At 41.1% G+C, this 18,198-nt stretch overlaps 1 long non-coding RNA gene and 1 pseudogene across 1 annotated transcript in view; both read left to right on the top strand.

Moving 5' to 3' along the window:
- Positions 1-18,198, top strand: part of LOC126145889 (uncharacterized) — a 1,192,902-nt gene that overhangs the window by 45,472 nt on the left and 1,129,232 nt on the right. The gene's annotated exons all lie outside the window — the stretch shown is intronic.
- Positions 1,577-1,694, top strand: LOC126163657 (5S ribosomal RNA; annotated as a pseudogene).

Raw genomic sequence — 18,198 nt, 5'->3', positions numbered from 1 at the left:
AAACTCGTAGCCAGTGAACGTAGAGCTGAACAGTGAGAACAGTGAGAACAATAGCGACAGTAGGCCAGTAGGATTGGAAAATGGCACAGGTCATCCCCGTTTTCAAGAAGGGACGTCGAACAGATGTGCAGAACTATAGACTTATATCTCTAACGTCGATCAGTTGTAGAATTTTGGAACACGTATTGTGTTAGAGTATAATGACTTTTCTGGACACTAGAAATCTACTCTATAGGAATCAGCATGGGTTTCGAAAAAGACGGTCATGTGAAACCCAGCTCGCGCTATTCGTCCACGAGACTCAGAGGGCCATAGACACGGGTTCACAGGTAGATGCCGTGTTTCTTGACTTCCGCAAGGCGTTCGATACAGTTTCCCACAGTGGTTTAATGAACAAAGTAAGAGTATATGGACTACCAGACCAATTGTGCGATTGGATTGAGGAGTTCCTAGATAACAGGACGCAGCATGTCATTCTCAATGGAGAGAAGTCCTCCGAAGTAAGAGTGATTTCAGGTGTGCCGCAGGGGAGTGTCATAGGACCGTTGCTATTCACAATATACATAAATGACCTGGTGGATGACATCGGAAGTTCACTGAGGCTTTTTGCAGATGATGCTGTGGTGTATCGAGAGGTTGTAACAATGGAAAATTGTACTGAAATGCAGGAGGATCCGCAGCGAATTGACGCATGGTGCAGGGAATGGCAATTGAATCTCAATGTAGACAAGTGTAATGTGCTGCGAATACATAGAAAGATAGATCCTTTATCATTTAGCTACAAAATAACAGGTCAGCAACTGGAAGCAGTTAATACCATAAATTATCTGGGAGTACGCATTAGGAGTGATTTAAAATGGAATGATCATATAATGTTGATCGTCGGTAAAGCAGATGCCAGACTGAGATTCATTGGAAGAATCCTAAGGAAATGCAATCCGAAAACAAAGGAAGTAGGTTACAGTACGCTTGTTCGGCCACTGCTTGAATACTGCTCAGCAGTGTGGGATCCGTACCAGATAGGGTTGATAGAAGATATAGAGAAGATCCAACGGAGACCAGCGCGCTTCGTTACAGGATCATTTAGTAATCGCGAAAGCGTTACGGAGATGATAGATAAACTCCAGTGGAAGACTCTGCAGGAGAGACGCTCAGTAGCTCGGTACGGTCTTTTGTTGAAGTTTCGAGAACATACCTTCACCGAAGAGTCAAGCAGTATATTGCTCCCTCCTACGTATATCTCGCGAAGAGACCATGCGGATAAAATCAGAGAGATTAGAGCCCACACAGAGGCATACCGACAATCCATCTTTCCACGAACAATACGAGACTGGAATAGAAGGGAGAACCGATAGAGGTACTCAAGGTACCCTCCGCCACACACCGTCAGGTGGCTTGCGGAGTATGGATGTAGATGTAGATGTAGATGCTTGGCCAACGTCGACAGAGACACATGTTAAGTGCAAAATCGACAAGACCATCACGAAAGACAGATAGTCTATGTAGAACATCAACTGTTATGGCTGAATCAACATTCATATTATAATCTCCATATAATATAGTCTCCACATGGTAGGGCAACGGCCTTGCCGCAGTGGCTACACCGGTTCCCGTGAGATCACCGAAGTTAAGCGCTGCCGGGCGTGGTCGGTATTTGGTTGGGTGACCATCCAGGCCGCCATGCGCTGTTGCCATTTTTCGTGGTGCACTCAGCCTCGTGATGCCAACTGAGGAGCTACGTGACCGAATAGTAGCGCCTTCGGTCAAGAATACCATCATAACGACCGGGAGAGCGGTGTGCTGACCACATGCCCCTCCTATCCGCATCCTCAACTGAGGATGACACGGCGGTCGGATGGTACCGATGGGCCACTTGTGGCCTGAAGACGGAGTGCTCCACATGGTAGGCCGCCATCGATACACATGATGCTACTGCGATGAGGCATCTTGCCACGTAACAAGGCGGTTCAGACAACGATAGCTTATATAACAATGCGCCAAGTGGATGACGTCAGAGTCTGATAACGGACAGAGAATTCTCGCGGCAGTAGAGTCCTTATCCCGTGCGCCTACTGTAGTCGTTCTCTCAGCACGCATACCCGCGGCCGAGGCGGCGCGGAGATAACAGCGGCCAATGTCGTTGGCAGCACAGCGCATTGCCATTAATTACGTAAGATATGTTTACACACACAGAGGTCAGGCAGTGTGTTATTGGGTGATGATACGAGTAAAAATTAAAACACTTTTCTGACGAATAAAACTTTCGCAACATTGAACCCCTGGTTCGCGATGTACGCGAACTGAAGTCAGCTGACGCTAGCGTCCTATATATTATTGTACACAGTACAATCACCAACAAATTTAAGTACTACGAGTAAGTTACACATGTTGTCCCACGCTAAGACCATTGCGAAACAAGTCAGAGAAAAGTTACGTTTCTGATTTCCTGCAGACACAGTGTGCGACTGAATGGTGCGGCAACTGGAAACGTAATTTAAAGCTGAAGTACGCAGGACAGTACGATTTTTGTAGGCAGTATGTCTAAATTGCGCACAGATTCAACGTGAAATGCTGGCGGTATATGGACACAGAGGGAACTATAAGATCGGAAGACCAAGAATGTAGGGCCCGGATTAAAAAGGGAGACAGACGGTGATGCTATCTTCCACGCATACTGCTCTATCCAGATATCAAAGAAGCAATGACAGAAATAAAAACAGAGGCTGATCAGTGGCATTAAAATTCAGTGTGAATGAATATCAAGGATCAGGTTTGCTGATGAGATTGATATCGCCAATGAAGGTGAAGAAGGATAACAAGATCTGTTGAATGGAATGAACAGTCCAACGAGCGCAGAATATGGGTTGAGAGTAAACTGGAGAAAGACAAAGAATATGAGATGCAGGAGAAATGAGAATAAGCAAAAGTTAACATCAAAATCGGTGATCACGAAGTAGATGAAGCTACGAAATCTGCTATCTTGTAGGCAAAATAACCCATAGTGGACGAAGCAAGGACAGAAAAAGCCGACTGATACAGGCAAACAGGCCACTGCTGGCGAAGACTGCAGGCATCAAACACCGGCCTTAATTTGAGGAAAGTATTTCTGTGAATGTATGTTTGGAGCACAACATGGTATGGCAGTGACTCATGGACAGTAGGAAAACCGAAACAGAAGAGAATCGAATCGTTTGAAATGTGGTGCTACAAAAAATGGTTCAAATGGCTCTGAGTACTATGGAACTTCACATCTGAGGTCATTAGTCCCCTAGAACTTAGAACTACTTAAACCTAACTAACCTAAGGACATTACACACATCCATACCCGAGGCAGGATTCGAACCTGTGACCGTAGCGGTCGCGCGGTTCCAGACTGAAGCGCCTAGAACCGCTCGGCCACTCCGGCCGGCTGTGGTGATACACAATAACGTTGAAAATTTGATGGACTCCTCAGAATCGGCGAAGAAAAGAGCATATGTAAAATATATGTGTAAAATACTGACAATGAGAAGTGACAGGAAGATATGACATGTTAAGACATCAAGGAATGATTTCCAAGGAACCAGAGGGAGCCGTAGAGCGTAAAAACTGTAGGGGGAAGCCAGAGACTGGAATACGTACAATAAACACTTGAAAACGTAGGGTGCTAATACTAATCTGAAGTGAAGACGTAGGCAAGGGAAAGGAATACGTGGTGGGTCGCAACAAACCCGTCAGAAGGCTGAAGGTTCTAAAGGAGGAAATGGATCAAATGCAATGTGGTGTGCAGACGCAGTTAAATGATTTAAAAAATGGTTCAAATGGCTCTGAGCACTATGGGACTTAACTTTTGAGGTCATCAGTCCCCTAGAACTTAGAACTGCTTAAACCTAACTAACCTAAGGACATCACACACACCCATGCCCGAGGCAGGATTCGAACCTGCGACCGTAGTGGTCGCGCGGTTCCAGACTGAAGCGCCTAGAACCGCTCGGCCACCACGACCGGCAGTTAAATGATATCAACAGTCTGACCATGACTGCACAGACATAGTTGATGCTGGTCGGGAGCTCCAGTTCTTACACCTTGCTATTTCCAGTTTTTCGATAACCTGAAAAAACGTCTGAGGAAGAGGACGCTCTCACAGCTTGTAACCAAGTCCACCGATTGCTACGTGTGACTAATTCGCATAAATCGCATGAAATACAACTTCCTGAAATATTTCGTAACAGGGAAAGTATTTCTTTTTAATTATGAAAATCTCAATTTTTAGCTAATATGAGACCTCTCTTTGCTCTTGAAATGTTTGACAGATGCAGAATAATTGTTTACCTCACTGGAGGAAACTTGATTCGTCGACTTACGGTGCTTCGAGAACTTCTGGCGCTGACCGCTTTCTGCGGCGAACGAGCTGCTAGCGCCGGCCGGGGTGGCCGAGCGGTTATAGGCGCTACAGTCTGGAACCGCGCTACCGCTACGGTCGCAGGTTCGAATCCTGCCTCGGGCATGGATGTGTGTGCTGTCCTTAGGTTAGTTAGGTTTAAGTAGTTCTAAGTTATAGGGGACTGATGACCTTAGAAGTTAAGTCCCATAGTGCTCAGAGCCATTTGAACCATTTGAGCTGCTAGCGGACCGACCCCGGTCCTACGTCACAAATACCCAGCGAAACCGAGAGATTCTACCACTCATCTGAACATCGGCATTTACTCTAACTTCAGAACTGTTAATTTTAGACTGACGTAGAGGATGTTTATATATTTGTGACTATACGTTAATTAACAAAATGTTTTTATGGCTGTTAATTTGTTATGGACCTATCTCCAAAGCGATATGTGGGTAACGGGGCTCAATACGAACTAATTTCGGTTCACAGCGAAGGGAAATACGCTGTATAATCACTTCACTCCTTACATTATAGTTTAACCACACCTCAGCATTGAGTTGTAAACTATTTCTTATTCCAACAGTAGTCCTCTAAAACTATTATGTCTACGGAGATTTACGGTCACCAGCTCTGAAGGATTAGTTTAACTTTACTGTTTCTTCAGTACGTAATGAATTTAATTTAATAAAATTTACCTGAATTTTCTTACTTGGAATCAAGATGGATTGAAGGTGTGAGACGATGACGTAGCACAATGGCTACCTTCTTGAAGTATGACTGTTATTAAGAAATGAGACTTTTATAACTTGAAATAGTGAAATTGATCTCATCAAAATTGTCAGAAAATACATTAGCAAAGCGACCTTGGTTTTTATGTTTAATACTCTTTTAACTATGAAGCTGTTTTTACTGGCTTTGCTAACTTTTCCTGAAATCACGACAATCTTGTCGTTATTGTGAAGCGTTTTCTAACGACCTTTTCATCTTTGGAGTTATTCAAAATCATTGAAACCATTGATAAAGAAATGAGAAATATAGTTTCATGGAAATGACAGTGAAATGACTTGGAACAGAAATTTTAAAGTCACAGTTTCTATTCAGAAAATGATTACATGAGAAATTGACTGTAATATCCATTTAAAATCCTATCCACTTAGAGTTAATAGTAAAAGTTCTTGCCTTACTGATCGTAGCGGTGGTAGTGCTGTAGTTATAGATTGTAGTATGAGAAATGGGCTCCTCATGCCTCCGGTAAGATAGAATGAATATATTGCTACCACGCCCTTGCGGTAGACAGTTTCTTAATGTACCAAAATTCCATCAAAGTTCTAACTTGGATAATCTTGCTTTTCAAGAGTCGTAATTTCCAGAGACGATTTTAGCACGCAAATGCCGCTGCGACACCAACTGTCATCCCAGTAACCACTTCTTGGCACTTAACATAACCCGACATGACCCGTTGTGAGCGCAAGCTGCGCTTCCTCGCCTGAGGCTCTACTGCGACTTCTTCCACAAGTCTCCTTTCCGTTATGCCCGCACACTCTGTACACCAAGGTCATCCACACAACCATGGTTTGAAAACTCGTAGTGGGTCCTCTTGTTTTCTATTTACGTTAGCAAATAATTTTACATTTTTAAATTAACCCGTGAATATTATTTTACTGTTAGTTTAGTAAACAAACATTCCTTTGAGTTTCTTATAACTGGTAGGTACATACTTTTAACATCCCAATTTTCAAAGTGTCTGCTTGATAAAAAAAATTTAGAAATCTTTTATCAAATTTACGTCGTATCGTTACAATCTGTTATCGAATAGGTCTGTGAACAAAGAGCGGATATCTCTTGTCGCGAAACTGAACGATCAGTAGATGGTTCCGACCATTGTTCACAGAGATTTGGGGACAACATTGCCAAATAGTCATACATCGGCGTCACTTTGCAGTATTGTGCAGCATTCAGTAAGAATTACTTGGCCTGCTATAGTATATCCAGATTAATTTTTGAAGTCCTTCGTATCACTTATTCAGTGTCCCAGAACTATCAGGCCAGGATGATACAAACGGTAGCGAAATATAAACTAGGTAGTTTAGGAAAAGGAACGCGTTGTCTGAAATGGACATTTAGTTGTTCGTATCCAAAAACTTACAGCAGTAACGAAAGTCCATGGCAATTGTTCAAAGGGACAGCTACCAGTCTGAGTAATTGTTGTTCAACAATGTATAAGACTTTCCCGTCGTCCGGGTCCACACTCATTTGGTCACATCGCTTGCCCACCTTTTTTATGTTGTTGTTGTGGTTGTTGTGGTCTTCAGTCCTGAGACTGGTTTGATGCAGCTCTCCATGCTACTCTATCCTGTGCAAGCTTCTTCATCTCCCAGTACCTACTGCAACCTACATCCTTCTGAATCTGCTTAGTGTATTCATCTCTTGGTCTCCCTCTACGATTTTTACCCTCCACACTGCCCTCCAATGCTAAATTTGTGATCCCTTGATGCCTCAAAACATGTCCTACCAACCGATCCCTTCTTCTAGTCAAGTTGTGCCACAAACTTCTCTTCTCCCCAATCCTACTCAATACCTCCTCATTAGTTACGTGATCTACCCACCTTATCTTCAGCATTCTTCTGTAGCACCACATTTCGAAAGCTTCTATTCTCTTCTTGTCCAAACTAGTTATCGTCCATGTTTCACTTCCATACATGGCTACACTCCATACAAATACTTTCATAAATGACTTCCTGACATTTAAATCTATACTCGATGTTAACAAATTCCTCTTCTTGAGAAACGCTTTCCTTGCCATTGCCAGTCTACATTTTATATCCTCTCTACTTCGACCATCATCGGTTATTTTACTCCCTAAATAGCAAAACTCCTTTACTACTTTAAGTGTCTCATTTCCCAATCTAATTCCCTCAGCATCACCCGACTTAATTTGACTACATTCCATTATCCTCGTTTTGCTTTTGTTGATGTTCATCTTATATCCTCCTTTCAAGACACTATCCATTCCATTCAACTGCTCTTCCAAGTCCTTTGCTGTCTCTGACAGAATTACAATGTCATCGGCGAACCTCAAAGTTTTTACTTCTTCTCCATGAATTTTAATACCTACTCCGAATTTTTCTTTTGTTTCCTTTACTGCTTGCTCAATATACAGATTGAATAACATCGGGGAGAGGCTACAACCCTGTCTTACTCCTTTCCCAACCACTGCTTCCCTTTCATGCCCCTCGACTCTTATAACTGCCATCTGGTTTCTGTACAAACTGTAAATAGCGTTTCGCTCCCTGTATTTTACCCCTGCCACCTTCAGAATTTGAAAGAGAGTATTGCAGTTAACATTGTCAAAAGCTTTCTCGAAGTCTACAAATGCTAGAAACGTAGGTTTGCCTTTTCTTAATCTTTCTTCTAAGATAAGTCGTAAGGTCAGTATTGCCTCACGTGTTCCAACATTTCTACGAAATCCAAACTGATCTTCCCCGAGGTCGGCTTCTACCAGTTTTTCCATTCGTCTGTAAAGAATTCGCGTTAGTATTTTGCAGCTGTGACTTATTAAACTGATAGTTCGGTAATTTTCACATCTGTCAACACCTGCTTTCTTTGGGATTGGAATTATTATATTCTTCTTGAAGTCTGAGGGTATTTCGCCTGTCTCATACATCGTGCTCACCAGATGGTAGAGTTTTGTCATGACTGGCTCTCCTGAGGCCGTCAGTAGTTCTAATGGAATGTTGTCTACTCCCGGGGCCTTGTTTTGACTCAGGTCTTTCAGTGCTCTGTCAAACTCTTCACGCAGTATCTTATCTCCCATTTCGTCTTCATCTACATCCTCTTCCATTTCCATAATATTGTCCTCAAGTACATCGCCCTTGTATAAACCCTCTATATACTCCTTCCACCTTTCTGCCTTCCCTTCTTTGCTTAGAACTGGGTTGCCATCTGAGCTCTTGATATTCATACAAGTGGTTCTCTTCTCTCCAAAGGTCTCTTTAATTTTCCTGTAGGCAGTATCTATCTTACCCCTAGTGAGACAAGCCTCTACATCCTTACATTTGTCCTCTAGCCATCCCTGCTTAGCCATTTTGCACTTCCTGTCGATATCATTTTTGAGACGTCTGTATTCCTTTTTGCCTGCTTCATTTACTGCATTTTTGTATTTTCTCCTTTCATCAATTAAATTCAATATTTCTTCTGTTACCCAAGGATTTCTATTAGCCCTCGTCTTTTTACCTACTTGATCCTCTGCTGCCTTCACTACTTCATCCCTCAGAGCTACCCATTCTTCTTCTACTGTATTTCTTTCCCCCATTCCTGTCAATTGTTCCCTTATGCTCTCCCTGAAACTCTCTACAACCTCTGGTTCTTTCAGTTTATCCAGGTCCCATCTCCTTAAATTCCCACCTTTTTGCAGTTTCTTCAGTTTCAATCTGCAGTTCATAACCAATAGATTGTGGTCAGAATCCACATCTGCCCCAGGAAATGTCTTACAATTTAAAACCTGGTTTCTAAATCTCTGTCTTACCATTATATAATCTATCTGATACCTATTAGTATCTCCAGGATTCTTCCAGGTATACAACCTTCTTTTATGATTCTTGAACCAAGTGTTGGCTATTATTAAGTTATGCTCTGTGCAAAATTCTACAAGGCGGCTTCCTCTTTCATTCCTTCCCCCCAATCCATATTCACCTACTATGTTTCCTTCTCTCCCTTTTCCTACTGACGAATTCCAGTCACCCATGACTATTAAATTTTCGTCTCCTTTCACTACCTGAATAATTTCTTTTATCTCGTCATACATTTCATCTATTTCTTCATCATCTGCAGAGGTAGTTGGCATATAAACTTGTACTACTGTAGTAGGCATGGGCTTTGTGTCTATCTTGGCCACAATAATGCGTTCACTATGCTGTTTGTAGTAGCTAACCCGCACTCCTATTTTTTTTATTCATTATTAAACCTACTCCTGCATTACCCCTATTTGATTTTGTATTTATAACCCTGTAATTACCTGACCAAAAGTCTTGTTCCTCCTGCCACCGAACTTCACTAATTCCCACTATATCTAAGTTTAGCCTATCCATTTCCCTTTTTAAATTTTCTAACCTACCTGCCCGATTAAGGGATCTGACATTCCACGCTCCGATCCGTAGAACGCCAGTTTTCTTTCTCCTGATAACGACGTCCTCCTGAGTAGTCCCCGCCCGGAGATCCGAATGGGGGACTATTTTACCTCCGGAATATTTTACCCAAGAGGACGCCATCATCAATTAATCATACAGTAGAGCTGCATGTCCTCGGGAAAAATTACGGCTGTAGTTTCCCCTTGCTTTCAGCCGTTCGCAGTACCAGCACAGCAAGGCCGTTTTGGTTAATGTTACAAGGCCAGATCAGTCAATCATCCAGACTGTTGCCCCTGCAACTACTGAAAGGCTGCTGCCCCTCTTCAGGAACCACATGTTTGTCTGGCCTCTCAACAGATACCCCTCCGTTGTAGTTGCACCTACGGTACGGCCATCTGTATCGCTGAGGCACGCAAGCCTCCCCACCAGCGGCAAGGTCCATGGTTCATGGAGAAGTTTTTTATGTTATAGCTGTAATTATAGCTACACTGGTTCTTTCCGCACTGTATCCTCTGAAGCGCACATTTAACAGCCAATTTGTAAGGCGCTAACTGATGAATCTTCTGCCAAATGATCCAGCGCCATCTACCATACTCTACTACATAAACATGTCTCTGTCGCGAACCGCAGCTGGAACGACTCAGTTCCCCGTACGGCAATAAATTTTTACAGTTAGGTTAACAGTGTTTCTAAAAGTTTCTCTGTGGGTTCATTCGACTTGACTTACAGTAGATGGTGCTGCGTTACTAATTAAGTGTATGCCTGTAAGTTCCAGTAACGAGTAATGCTCCGTTTTCGACAACCAGACACGAACTGCAAACGGTGTTAAACTCCGTCACGAACACGTCACTGGAGACTGTGTATTGTTTTCAAAGATACAGTATGTTAACTGTTTGCAGAGGGGTTTCCGGTGGGTGTAGGAACAGAGCTCAGTTCCCACATAGATAGACAAATAATATTACTTTTTTATGTAAAATTTACTGAATTGTTTACTTTTTATTGTGGTTTTCATTCAAAAAGATTGGTTTCATGCAGCTCTCCATGCTACCCTATCCTGTGAGAGCCGTTTCATCTCCGAGTAACTACTACTTCTGAATCTGCTTACTGTGTTCATATATTGGTCTCCCTCTACGATTTTTACCCCGCACGCTTCCCTCCAGTACTAAACTGGTTGATGCCTCAGAATGTGTCCTACCAACCGAACACTTCTTCTCGGCGGGTTGTATCACAAATTTCTCTTCTCCGCAATTCTATTCAGTACCCCTCATTTGTTACGCGATCTGCCCATCTAATCTTCAGCATTCTTCTGTAGCACAACGTTTCAAAATCTTCTAATTCTCTTCTTGCCCAAACCGTTTATCGTCCATGTTTCACTTCCATACTTTCAGAAAGGACTTCTTTACACTTAAATCTATACTCGATGTTAACAAATTTCTCTTATTCAGAAATGTTTTTCTTGCCAATGCCAGTATACATTATATATCCTCCCTGCTTCGACAATCATCAGTTTTTTTGCTTCCCAAATAGCAAATTTCATCTACTACTTTAAGTGTCTCGTTTCCTAAACTAATTCCCTCTCCTGATTTAATTCGACTACATTCCATTATACTCGTTTTGATTTTGTTGACGTTCACCTTATAACCATTGAAGACACTGTCCATTCCGTTCAATTGTTCTCCCAGGTCATTTGCTGTCTCTGACAGAAAAACAGTGTCGTCGGCAAATATTAAAGTGTTTATTTCTCCTCCATGGATTTTAATTCCTACTACAAATTTTTCTTTTTTTTCCTTTACTGCTTGCTCAATATAAAGATAGAATAACATAGGGAATATGCTACAACCCTGTTCTCTCTCCTTTCTCAACCACTACTCCCCTTTTGTGCCCCTCGACTCTTGCAACTGCCATCTGGTTTCTGTACAAATTGTAAGCAGCCTTCCGCTCCCTGTATTTTACCCCTGCCACCTTCAGAATTTGAAACAGAGTATTCCAGTCAACATTGTCAAAACGTTTCTCTAAGAATACAAATGCTATGAACGTAGTTTCCCTCTGCTTAGCCTATCTTCTATGAGAAGTCGTAGTCGGCTTCTACCAGTTTTTCCATTCTTCTGTAAAGGATTCGTATTAGTAATTTGTAACAATGACTTATTAAACAGATAGTTGAGTAAATTTCACACCTCTGAGCACCTTCTTCTTGTAGTCTGAGAGTATTTCGCCTGTCATACATCTTGCTCACCAAATGGAAGAGATTTGTCATGGCTGGCTCCCCCAAGGATATAAGTAGCTCTAACGTAATGTAGTCTACTTTGTCAAATTCTCCACATGGTATCATATCTCCCTTCTCATCTTCATTTACGTCCTCTTCCATTTTCGTAATATTGCCCTCAAGTACATCTCCCTTGCGTAGACCCTCTTTACACTCCTTCCACCTTTCTGCTTTTCCTTCTCTACTTAAGATTGGTTTTCCATCTGAGCTCTTGATATACATGCAGGTAGTTTTCCTTTCTCCGAAGGTATCTTTAATTTTCCTGTACGCGGTATCTATCTTACCCCTAGTGATACATGCTTCTACAACCTTACATTTGCCCTCTAGCCGTTCCTGCTTAGCCATTTTGCATTTCCTGTCGGTCTCATTTTTGAGACGTTTATATTCCCTTTCACCCGCTTTATTTATTACATTTTTATATTATCTCCTTTCGTTGTTTGAACTCAATATCTTTTGTGTTACCAAAGGATTTCTAGTAGCTCTCGTCTTTTGACCTACATGATCCTCTGCTGTCTTCACTATTTCATCTCTCAAAGCTACCCATTCTTCTTCTACTGTACTCTTTTCCCATGTTCTTGTCAATCATTCTCTAATGCTACCTCTGAAACTTTCTAACACCTCTCGTTCTTTCAGTTATGCGGGTCCCATCTCCTTAAATTTCTGCCTTTTACCAGTTTCTTCAGTTTTAATCTCTCAGTTCACACCCAATAAATTGTGGTCAAAGTCCACATATGCCCCTGGAAATGTCTTACAATCTAAAAACTGGATCCAGTTCAAAACGGGATAGTTAACTAGTCATTACGGCACTTAGTTAATAACCATACATAACACTCAATACATTCATACTAAGTAAATTCAATATTGTATTCATATGGAAACTTAAATTAGAAATATGTAATGTATACAGTCAAGTGAATTCAACTGCACATTCTAAGCCTGTAAGCAAAATGCAAGTTTGACCACAGATATAATTTTCTGCTGTAAACAGACGTATCAATCCGCGGCATGGCGGATTCTGCTGTGTTTTTGTGCAACATTCGAAGAAAGTTTTTTTTGCGATACTTGCAAACGCGGAAAATTGGGGCACCAACAAGCAGAACAGAAAGCAAGTATATCTAACGGGTAATTTATTCCAAATATTCAACTCGAGAAGTGTATCGTTGGAAAAATTAATTATTTGGCACAGGGTAGCTGTAGAATCCAAATTGCAATCGATGTTTTCAATGACGTCGTTTGTAAAGATACAAATATGTATTACGCCAATTGAAAATTGATGAAAACCCAAAACTCGCATTCGCGTAAATAAAAATACATGAAATTATGTAAATTAAAATGAATTTTTAATGTACCACATTTTCAAATTGGATTAAAAAAGTTACAATAATTTCTCTTAGACGCATACAGATTCGCAACCCCATATTCATAGTTTTGAAAATTTGTGGGTGTGAATTTTTTATAGGTATGAAAATATTTGTTTGATTTAAAACTAAAAATGTGTGATACTTGCAGTACATAATAGTAAGGTGATGAAATATTCATTCATCGGTTTGTAAGTAGTGTAACAATAAGTAGGTAAACTATTTGTACATCAATTACGTATTGCATGCACCCCACGTTCGTCGTTTTAAAACTTACAAGTACTTTCATAGCTATCAAGAATTCACAATCATAAAGTTTCAGGACTATGTGTCCCAGTTAAGAATCTGTTTAGGACTGGAGAAATAATTCGTTTTTATTTTTTAGTCCATTTTAAAAGCGTGTTATATTAAAAATTCATTTTTATTTAAATAATTATTTTCTGTTTTTTAATCTCCCTGTGTGTGAAATTATTCAATCTATTTCAAACATTTCGATGAGATTACAAAAGAGACATGTGGTACATTTCAGGTGTATATCATTTTCTCGTCTTTTTAGCTACCCATTCTTCTTCTACTGTATTTCTTTCCCCCATTCCTGCCATTTGTTCCCTTACGCACTCCCTAGAACTCTGTACAACCTCTGGTTTAGTCAGTTTATCCAGGTCCCATCTCCTTAAATTCCCACCTTTTTGCAGTTTCTTCAGTTTTAATCTACAGTTCATAACCAATAGATTGTGGTCAGAGTCCATATCTGCCCCTGGAAATGTCTTACAATTTAAAAGCTAGTTCCTAAATCGCAGTCTTACCATTATATAATGTATCTGAAATCTGTCAGTATCTGGCTACAAGAAAATTAAAGAGACCATTGGAGAAAAGAGAACAACTTGCATGAATATCAAGAGCTCAGATGGAAACCCAGTTCTAAGCAAAGAAGGGAAAGCAGAAAGGTGGAAGGAGTATATAGAGGGTCTATACAAGGGTGATGTGCTTGAGGACAATTTTATGGAAATGGAAGAGAATGTAGATGAAGATGAAATGGGAGATATGATACTGCGTGAAGAGTTTGACAGAGCACTGAAAGACCTGAGTCGAAACAAGGCCCCGGGAGTAGACAATATTCCATTGGAACTACTGACGGCCTTGGGAGAGCCAGTCCTGACAAAACTCTACCATCTGGTGAGCAAGATGTATGAGACAAGCGAAATACCCTCAGACTTCAAGAAGAATATAATAATTCCAATCCCAAAGAAAGCAGGCGTTGACAGATGTGAAAATTACCGAACTATCAGTTTAATAAGTCACGGCTGCAAAATACTAACACGAATTCCTTACCGACGAATAGAAAAACTAGTAGAAGCCGACCTTGGGGAAGATCAGTTTGGATTCCGTAGAAATATTGGAACACGTGAGGCAATACTGACCCTACGGCTTATCTTAGAAGCTACATTAAGGAAAGGCAAACCTACGTGGAATGTAGTCGAATTAAGTCGGATGATGCTGAGGGTATTAGAATAGGAAATGAGACTCTTTAAGTAGTAAAGGAGTTTTGCTATTTGGGAAGCAAAGTAACTGATGATGGTCGAAGTAGAGAGGATATAAAATGTAGACTGGCAATGGGAAGGAAAGCGTTTCTGAAGAAGAGAAATTTGTTAACATCGAGTATAGATTTAAGTGTCAGGAAGTCGTTTCTGAAAGTATTTGTATGGAGTGTAGCCATGTATGGAAGTGAAACGTGGACGATAAATAGTTTGGACAAGAAGAGAATAGAAGCTTTCGAAATGTGGTGATACAGAAGAGTGCTGAAGATTAGATGGGTAGATCACATAACTAACGAGGAAGTTGTAGAATGAAGGCTTTCACGACCGGGTGACATGGCTGTTGATATACTTTCCGGGATGTGAGGTCGTGGTCCAAGAACTTCTCTGCTCCTTACGTTTCGTCCAGGACTGCGCTGGACTTCCTCAGAGGCGCTGCTCCGCTGAGTCTTGCCGACTGACTGGTCGGGTGTCTGAGAGCGACTTATATATTGTGAGAAAGGGGGGCGTGGTTCAGGTGACACGTGATGAGCAGTGGTAATCCATAGCAAAGATAAGGTTGACTATCGATTACCACCTTGTCAAAGGCTTGTAACTTCCTGAACTTTTTCTAATGTTCAGCTAATGTAACAACTACAAGTAATACGATGATGACTGATACTGTTATAAACAAGTCAAAGAAAGTGTTATCTCAAGACGAGATTTCCGTCCTTCCAAAAGGAGGAAATTACGCTATAACACCTGTAAAAGTACCACTTGAAGATATTATCGCGTATAGAAGCAGGTATACGAAATATCCCTAAGGCAACCGCGAATGCAATTCGAATTGAAACCACTAGAGTTTTAAGCCACAGCAGACCTCTAGAAAGAAATTTAACAAAAGGTGAGAGGAAGACTCTTAAGGATTTGAATGCAGATGAAGAAATAGTGGTTCTTCCCGCAGATAAAGGGAACGCTACTGTTGTTATGAATGCAGAAGATTACCGAAGGAAAATTTTGAACCTTTTAACGTCAGGACAGTATAAAAAACTTGCGAGGGATCCTACAACCAGTGTACTCAGGAAAACAAATAATTTGATTAAGTCATCTACCTCTATCCGAAAAGAAGATAAAAGAACTTTATTGAAAAGTGAAGCTATGTGTCCTCGATTGTATGGTGACCTAAAATTCATAAAATAGATTTTCCCTTAAGACCCATAGTCAGTGCCATCAATTCTCCCACTTATGAAATAGCAAGATATTTAACAACTTGTTTACAACCATTTATTGGAAAAACGGAGTCATATATAAAAGACTCGCGTCATTTTATTGAAAAACTAGAGGGACTAACTCTGGCCCCTGAAGATATTCTTGTAAGTTTTGACATTGTGTCCTTATTCACAATGATTCCCGTTAACGAAGTTATGATTTTCATAGCGGATATTTTTCCAGAAGATTTGACTGTTCTTTTCAGACACTGTCTTACATCAAGTCAGTTCCAGTGGGATAATGAATTTTATGAACAACTTGATGGAGTGGCAATGTGTAATCCATTAGGTCCTGTGATTGCCAATCTTTATATGGAGAAATATGAACAATCAGCCCTAGACAAAGCCAATAACAAACCATCTCGTTGGTATCGATATATAGATGACACATTTGTAGTTTGGTCCCATGGCAGAAGGGCCTTGGACGATTTCTTTGATTATCTAAATAAAATTCACCCAAAAATACAGTTTACCATGGAAATAGAAAAGGAAAACAGAATAGCTTTCTTGGATGTCTTAGTTATGAGACGGCCCGATAGAAGCTTGGAATATAATGTTTTTCGGAAGGCAACACATACGGACAGATATTTACATAAAAATTCTAATCACCATCCTCAACAAAAAAGAGGTGTTATAAAAAGTCTTGTCGATCGAGCGGAACGGATATGTACCCCTGAACATTTGGATGCTGAAGTGAAACATCTGAAGCAGGCTTTTGAAAAAAAAACGGTTACTCAAGAAAAGAGATAAATAGAATTTTGCGTCCAAGGAACAGAAAGCCAAAAGATAAGAATGAACCACAACGACAGAAAAATACAGTAGTTCTCCCTTTTATTAAAAAAGTAACAGATCGGATCGGTAAGATTTTACGAAAACATGACACAAAACCGATCTTTAAACCAACAAAGAAAATAAGTTACGTACTAAGATCTGTGAAGGATAAACGCCCTCCCCTGTCGACATGTGGTGTGTATAAAATTCCATGTACCTGTGGTAAAGTTTACATTGGTACCACCAAAAGAAGCGTAAACACGCGACTGAAAGAGCATAAAAGTCTTTGTCGATTTGGAAAAATAGAAAAGTCAGCTGTAGCGGAACATGCTCTTCAACCAGGCAACCACCAAGTGAAGTTTTCGGATACCGAAGTTTTATCTACAACGTTAAATTACTATCCACGGCTTTATAGAGAAGCTATCGAAATTTATAAACATCACGATAATTTTAATAGGAAAGAGGAGGCTATGAAACTTAGCGATATATGGACAGTGGCTCTACAAAATTGCTAACAATTTTTATCTTTGACAAGGTGGTAATCGATAGTCAACCTTATCTTTGCTATGGATTACCGCTGCTCATCACGTATCACCTGAAGCACGCCCCCCTTTCTCACAATATATAAGTCGCTCTCAGACACCCGACCAGTCAGTCGGCAAGACTCAGCGGAGCAGCGCCTCTGAGGAAGTCCAGCGCAGTCCTGGACGAAACGTAAGGAGCAGAGAAGTTCTTGGACCACGACCTCACATCCCGGAAAGTATATCAACAGTAATGAGGAGGTATTGAATAGGATTGGGGAGAAGAGGAGCTTGTGGAACAACTTAACTAGAAGAAGGGACTGGTTGGTAGGACATGTTCTGAGGCATCAAATGGTTCAAATGGCTCTGAGCACTATGGGACTTAACATCTATGGTCATCAGTCCCCTAGAACTTAGAACTACTTAAACCTAACTAACCTAAGGACAGCACACAACACCCAGCCATCACGAGGCAGAGAAAATCCCTGACCACGCCGGGAATCGAACCCGGGAACCCGGGCGTGGGAAGCGAGAACGCTACCGCACGACCACGAGATACGGGCAGGCATCAAGGGATCACCAATTTAGTACTGGAGGGCAGCGTGGAGGGTAAAAATCGTAGAGGGAGACCAAGAGATCAATACACTAAGCAGATCCAGAAGGATGTAGGTTGCAGTAGGTACAGGGAGATGAAGAAACTTGCACAGGATAGGGTAGCATGGAGAGCTGCATCAAACCAGTCTCAGGACTGAAGACCACAACAACATCATTTTCTCTTTACCTGACTCAACCGATACATTGCTTTCTCCTACGTTTATGTTGTGAAAAGACTGTAAAGGCAAAAATTACGGAGTTTCGAGCTTACGGGGAGGCTTACGAGCAATTTTTCTTGCCATGAAACATTCGTGGCTGGAACAGGAAAACGGAAAAAAATGTCAGCTGTACATAAAGTACTCTCCGCCACACACGGCGGGTCATCGGGAAGTTACTTTAAAATCAATTGCTAAATTTGCT

The sequence above is a fragment of the Schistocerca cancellata genome, chromosome 2 (assembly GCF_023864275.1).
Source record: "Schistocerca cancellata isolate TAMUIC-IGC-003103 chromosome 2, iqSchCanc2.1, whole genome shotgun sequence".
Taxonomy (NCBI): Eukaryota; Metazoa; Arthropoda; class Insecta; order Orthoptera; family Acrididae; genus Schistocerca; species Schistocerca cancellata.
This window is presented reverse-complemented; position numbering and strand designations above follow the sequence as displayed.